Raw genomic sequence first — 7525 nt, forward strand, 5'->3', positions numbered from 1 at the left:
CACGCGGGGGGGTCGCTGAGGCCGTGAGGGGAACTGTCGCCCCACGCGGGGCTGTCATGGGGGGATCGTGAGAGGAATTGTCGCCCCACGCGGGGCTGTCGCGTGGGTCGTGAGGGGAACTGTCACCCCACGCGGGGCTGTCGCGTGGGTCGTGAGGGGAATTGTCGCCCCACGCGGGGGGGCGCTGAGGCCGTGAGGGGAATTGTCGCCCCACGTGGGGCTGTCATGGGGGGTCGTGAAGGGAATTGTCCCCACACGTAGGACGGTCACGGAGGCTGCAGCAGCACAGCCCGGAGTTCGAGAGGGCGGGGCGAGAGAGAGGCGCATGCGTATTACATTCTGCAGGGTTAGCGCCACGAGCCGGCGCGCGGCTTCTGAGCGGCCCTGCGGGTCCCTCGGCGGGCACCGTACGGGCTGTGGCGAAGGGAGAGGCGGAGCAGAAAGCCTGGAGCAGGATGTTCGTGGAGCTGAACGAGCTGCTGAACGCTTCCCCGGAGAGGCCCGAGCAGGTGAGGAGGGGCTCGGTCCTGCCTGCCGCCCGCCACTGTCCTGATGGGATGTGGGGGAGGGGGCCCGATCGGGACTACGACTCCCAGAATGCACCGCTCGGTCACGGATGAGCAGCGCCTGCTTGGGAGCTGTAGTCCCATCTCTGCCCCTCCGCTCAGGGAGGAGTGTTGCATGCCGGGAGCTGTAGTCTGCCTGGGCCGTGCCGCGCCGCTCGGGTTCTGCGGTGATAGCGCGGCCGCCCGGCCCGCTCGGGGAGCGGGGGATGCTGGGAACTGTAGTCTCCGCCAGACCTGCTTTGCCCACTCGGGCCAAAGGGGGGCGCTGAGCCTGGGTGGCGCTAGCTGCCTTGAGGGGTCCAGGCAGACTGACGACCCCCAGCTCCGCCTCCCCTCGGGGCTGCAGGTCCCAGGGGTTCCCAGGCCCACCCGTGCAGCTGCCATAGGCTCTGTGGCCCGCTGTGGTCCATCAGGGGGAGAGAGGGGCGCCGTGGGGCGTGCGTGGCCCTCGCCTCAGCTGGGACCAGGGCCAGCCAGAGGCTGAAGGGGCCAGGCAGGTGCCACAGCCAGCCCCCGCCGAGTGCCTTGAGCTGGTCACCTGGCGGCCCTGCCCCTGTCGCCCACCCAGCACGTCTCACAGGCACCCCGTGCCCGGGAACGAGAGAAGGGGCCAGGGGCAGGCAGAGGCAGGCGCTCGGGCCAGACCTGCCCGTTCTCTTGACGGTCCGGATGATGGCGTTGTCCAGGCAGAAACAGAGTGGCGCTGCCGAGCCCCGGTCCCTGGAGGGGCCACTGGACCAATACTACAAGGGGTCTGACAGCCATCGTTTGTGGGGAATGGCCACGAATCCTCCAGCTGCCCTGGGAGCTGCCGCCTGTCAGGGTTGGCCCCTTTTCCTCACCCATCCCTCGGCGGCTCCACTTTTCCCTCTGCCGCCCACTGGGGGTGCTGGGCTCCTCCAGCTCTGGGTGGGGGCCATCACTGGCTGCCACTCTGCGAACGTATACAGTTGGGGTGAGGGTTGGAGGGACCCCGTGCTCCTCCCAACTCCACCCATGGTGGACAACCTGGGACTGTGTTGTGGCCCACAGTTTGGGAACCCCTACCCCAGATGACTCTGACACCCCCTTGGTGCTGCTGGATGCCCCCCTTATCCCTGGTCTGCCCCATTCCTGGGGCTGTGGGTCCCCTGGTTGGCTGGATGATCCCCCTGTTTTGCTTCCCCTGGAACGCATGTCCCCCGCATGCCCCTTTGCCTCCCCATTCCCCTCTGCCTCCCCCATGTGTTTCCCTGTGACTGGAGGTCTGGTCTAAACATGCCCCTTGGAAAGGCAATAAGCGGGGCCCAGTGCCCTTTCCTGTTTCTCCAGAGCTCCCCCAGCCTGTGGCACAAGGTTCTCTGAGAGGGGCCGTGACCCATTTCCAAACCATGTTCTGAAGTGTCCCTAGCCTCTGTTTGCCAGAAGGCGGGAATGGGTGACAGGAGATGGATCACTTGACTATTACCTGGTCTGTTCATCCCCTCTGAAGGACCTGGCATTGGCCACTGTCAGAAGACAGGATACTGGGCTGGATGGACCATTGGTCTGACCCAGCATGGCCGTTCTTATGTTCAAATTGCAGCTTCATTCAGTAACTTACTACATTAATGTAATCAGTCTTGTGCGCATTTGCTTACTATAGACAAGCCCTAAGTTTAATTTTTTTGTCTTCTCTTGCAAGGCCCTTCACAACTTGCCCCTCTCTTCTTGTGTCTCACTGTATCTCCATCTCAATTTCATTTGCTTATTTGTCAACTTCTTATGCAAACCTATCCATGCCTTCCGCCACTATTCTCTTCCTCCAAATCCCTCAGACCCACTTCTGCTGGGACCCTTCTAAAAAAACAACCAATTAATGATGGCCAGGTTGGGGTAGCAATGTAGATAGCTGATTTCTGCTTTATTGAGTTATAATAATACTCACAAAAATGTGTATATGTATAATGTCTGTTCCCCTTCCCCCAATGCTTTTCATGTCATTTGCCTTTGTATGTCTTGTCACTCCTGCAAAGACTTATGCATATGTGTATCTTTATTCAAGTGAGTAGTCCCATTATGTTACCCATATGTGTAAATCTTTAGGATTAGGCCCACACATTGGAAGCTCTTTGAGGCAGTGGGGGACTGTAGTATCTTCCCATGTGTTTGCACAGTGTCTAGCACAATGGGGCCTTGATCTAGATTGGAACCTCCGGGTGCTCCTGTAACACAAATAATTAAAGTTTAAAAAAAAAAACAGTGGGGGCGAGAGCAATCCTTTTTTGACAAAAAACCTTCAGGCTTCCATAATACACCCTAATGAACCCTCTCCTCATCTTCATTCAGGTCATTTTAACTCCCACTCCCCCCTTTATCCCCCGTGAGACTTTGGTTTGTCTTGATTTAGGCCCCCATCCTGCAATCAGATCCTTGTGGGCAAATCCTTGTGTACATGCAGACTCCTGTTGACTTCATTCTGTTCTACTATAGATAGAGCTGGTAGTGCTGCCTGTAGTTAAGGTTGCCCGACACTTGCCATTATAAGACTCTGTTTTCAGTTGTTTATAACTTTGCTAAACTTCCACCATTCAGGCTGAAATTGTCCATGCCAGGTGTCTGCCTGAGGCTGAATTGTTGTGGTTTATTTGGCAATAAAAGCAAAACATTTTGAATTATAAGCACTCTTTATTTGTTTCCACACAAGGTATGATACCATGGCACCTGCAAATCAACAGGCACTTTTATTAGTTCCTTACATTGAATCCTAGGCCTTAACAATCACAACTGCTTCCTAGCATACCAAGTGTAATTAACTGTTGCAGTACCCAAACATAGCAACAAACAATACTGGTTTTCATCTTCAAAGAGTTGCCTCAAGGCATCCCTGATTCTTATTGCTCCACGTTGCGCCCCTCTAATAGCCCTGGTATCTGGCTGCTCAAAATCAGCAGCCAGGTGTTCTGCCTTGGCAGTCCACCCCTGAGTACACGGTTCACCCTTTCCTTCACAAATATTATGCAGCGTACAACACTTGGCTATAACCATGGGAATATTTTCCTCATTCAGGTCTAACCTGCCATATAGGCATTGTCAGTGCATCTTTAGTCGGCCAAATGCACATTCAAGGGTCATTCTGCACCTACTCAGCCTGTTGTTGAACTGCTCCTTACTGCTATCTAGATTTCCCGTGTACGGCTTCATGAGCCATGGCATTAAGGGGTACGCTGGGTCTCCCAGGATCACTATGGGCATTTCAACTTCCCCTACGGTGATCTTCTGGTCTGGAAAGAAAGTCCCTGCTTGCATCTTTCTATACAGGCCAGTGTTCCTAAAGTTACGTGCGTCATGCACCTTTCCGGACCACCCCGCATTAATGTCAGTGAAATGCTCACGGGGATCCACAAGCGCTTGCAAAACCATGGAGAAGTACCCCTTCTGATTGATGTACTTGGTTGCAAGATGGTCCGGTGCCAGAATTGGAATATGCATGCCATCTATCGCCTCTCTGCAGTTAGGGAAACCCATTTCTGCAAAGCCATCCACAATTTCACACACATTGCCAAGAGTCATGGTCTTTCGCAGCAAGATGCGATTAATGGCCTTGCACACATGCGTTAACACAGCCCCAATGGTCGACTTCCCCGCTCCCAACTGGTTCGCAACCGACCAGTAGCTGTCTGGAGTCACCAGCTTCCACACTGCGATCGCCATGCGCTTCTCCACCGAGAGGGCAGCTCTCATTCTGGTGTCCTTGCGCCGCAGGGCTGGGGCAAGCTCAGCACACAGTTCCAGGAAGGTGGCTTTCCGCATCCAACCGTTCTGCAGCCCCTGCTTGTCCTCCCAGACTTGCATAATGATGTGATCCCACCACTCTGTGCTAGCTTCCCGAGCCCAAGAGCGACATTCCACTGTGTTCAGCTCCTCCATGAATGCCAAAAGCAATCTAATGTTGCTGCTTTCCATGTCGGGACACCGCGTCAAGCAACTGTGACTGCTGTTGCCTTTGTAGCTTCAAGATTAACTCCACTGCCGCTCATGATGTGCTAGTGAGAGTTAGCAGAGCAATGGAGAGCAGTGCGGGATACATTCCTGCAGATAGATGTGGCAGGGAAAGCGGAAAACAAGGGACATTGAAAAATGCCGCAAACTGAAGACGGAAGCACATGGAATGCTGGGACGGAAAGCAGTGCATCACGGGGCATTAAGCCTGGACCCATGATGCGCCACAATCCCCTCCGCCTTCCCACAAGACCTAGCGGCAGAAGGGGGAGTGCACTGCTCTCATTGGTGATGCAAGTGTGAACAGGCTATGCCTCCAGTGGAAGACAATGTGAAACACAACAGTGGTTTTCTTTAAGCACTTTTTTTATCAGCGATTAAGCTCTTGGCAAAAAAGCTCTGCCAATGTAGACATAGCCTAAGTGTTTGTTATTCTTGGGAAAAGACCTGTGGCATATTGCACAGTGTACTGAAAGACAGGCTACAAAACCAGTTGTTTAATCTGAATTCTAATCCTGTTTCCTTCATCATTGTAGTCGGAGGATTTATCTGGAACTGTTCTAGCCAAACTGTGGTGCATGTTGCTCCGTGTCTTCCCCCTGGTTAGCTCATTTCTACAGTTATATTACTAGGGCATCATATTATAACATGGAAATGCTTATGCCATGTTAAAAGAAGATTTGATTTTGCCTGTGTAAATGGGAACATGCTATAGCCCTGTAACAGAACAGGGTCATTACATGATCATAAGATGGCTTGATTGCAACCACCTAGGCAAGACTGAACCAGGTAATAATAGTCAGGGTACTGCCCTGCTCTAACACAAGTCTTGTCCACGCTGCACTTTTCCCCCTTGCTCCCTGTTCTCTCGCTTTCCTTGAGTGGGTCCTGTGGGAGGGTGATCCCTGCTCACCACTACCCTCCAGAGCTTGTAATTGGGCCCTGGCTGCCCCAACGCTTCACCTGTGTCATCTGAGTGACATCCAGCTGGTTCGCCTCCGAACTGCACCTGGAGAACATCTGTACAAGTTCATGCTTCCTACCATCTACTGCCTCGCCCTCGTGTCCTGCCCTGACACCAGGTAACAGGACCTGCTGCCACCTGAGGAGGGCAAGGAACCCCAGTGAGTCAGTCTGTTCTCACTCTGGTTCCACACACCGCTGGAGGTATTAGTTGGCTGCTCTTACGTGGAGCCGTAAGCACGGGTGTGTAGCTGGCATGGTTCATAAACTCCCCTGACACCTGTCCCTTTTGCGGCAAGAGGGAGACCCTGGCAGCCATCTATATAGAGCTTGTCACGCTGCAGCCCTCTTCCAGCTCCTCCAAAGCCTTTTAATGAAGTTCTGTTTGCACCTCCCCATTTATGCACACCCCATCCAGAGCCCCAGAAAACTGCAAGTCCTCTTTGTCAACCTCCTCCTGGTGCTGGCCAAAATGGGGATCCATTGTACTAGGAGGAGGAAGCTGGACTGGGGTGTTGCTCTGCAACTGTGGGGTCTATTTTCGGTCCCTTATCTGTAGGGCCTTACCAAATTCATGGTCCATTATGGTCAATTTCACGGCCAGAGGATTTGAAAATTGGTAAATTTCATGTTTTCAGTTGTTTAAATCTGAAATTTCACGGTGTTGTAACCATGGGGGGGTCCCGACCCAAAAGGGGATTGTGTATGTGTGGGGGGGGGGTGTTGCAAACCTGTTGTAGGGTGATCATGGGATTTCCACCCTCACTTCTGTGCTGCCTTCAGAGCTGGACTTTGAAGGCAGCAACCGCAGAGCTTCCTGCAGCCGCAGGAGGTTCCTGGAGGTGGAGGTGGGTCTGATCTCCCTCGTGCTGCTGGGAGCGTCCCAGCCAGGGACTCCTAGCTGCTAGTTCTGGCCAGCTTGGGGGGGACAAGTCTTGCTCTTCCTCTGCACGGCTGCTCTTGGGAACCTCTCCCGGCTGCAGAAAGCTCCACACCCTTTGCCCCATACTCGCTTCTTGCCCCCATCGCTCTGCAGCTGTAGCGGGAGGGGTCACTGTGTGCCCCCCCCCCCCTTCAAGATGCAATTATTAGCTTGTTTCAATAAGATAAAAGTCATGTGAACCTGACAGGATTTATCGATGGACACTTCACAGCAGCAAATAACACTCAGGGCTCAGCTCCCTGATTGGTAGATACGGGCATCTGAGACCGTTTTGTAGGGTAGTGATCTCAAACTTGTGAACCACAGCTTTAAGTTAACAAAAACAAGGGGGGGGGGGGGAAGTTCTGGTTTCAAATGTCATTAGTTGAATGTCAGCATGGAGCATCCAGCGACCATGTCTTTCTTCATTCCCTGTCTCTGTGCTGTGTTTAGACACGGCTCTCTCTGCATCCACAGAGTTCGTTGGCAATGTCAGACAGCGCCGAGCTAGCCTTGCAAGATGGGGGATTCTGCCTTCCGCTGGGTTCCAAAACTGTAGCTCAGGCAGACTACAGTTCGCGTCTTTCGCAATATTTTTGTGAGCAGGCATCTCCAGCCTACAATTCTTATCAAAGCCAGGAATTGCATTAAGCGAGGTTAAATCCACCATCAACAGGTGCATTTGTGCAGGGTCAAAAATACACACCGCTTTTAGGAACACTGCTGCAGGTTGTTGAAATTTGAGACATTTTTGCTACGTCGCTTGCCTCTTCCCCATAGCGGTAGTATTGTCTGAGTTTCTTTGCCATGCAAGAAAACACCTGCTGAGCACTGGCATTGAACTCAGCATTGTCAGAGTGATTTTTCGTTTGTCTGTGGTTCAGCCCAGAACCATACATCCATTTCTTTATTGTACACTTGGTGGGTTGTGACATGTCGAGATTCAAACCAAGTGATTAAGTCCATGAGTCCTGTGGCATTTTTGGCAACAAACTGAACTTCCTCATTCAGCTGAGCATCATTTAGAAGGGTTGAGAGTTCTGTTAAAACTTGCGTTTTCGGTGTCGGGGTCAGCTCTTCTGAGACAAACTCTGAGCAGTACTTCAGGTGAGCT

This window comes from Terrapene carolina, unplaced genomic scaffold, assembly GCF_002925995.2.
Source record: "Terrapene carolina triunguis isolate 2854851 unplaced genomic scaffold, T_m_triunguis-2.0 Scaffold111, whole genome shotgun sequence".
NCBI lineage: Eukaryota > Metazoa > Chordata > Testudines > Emydidae > Terrapene > Terrapene triunguis.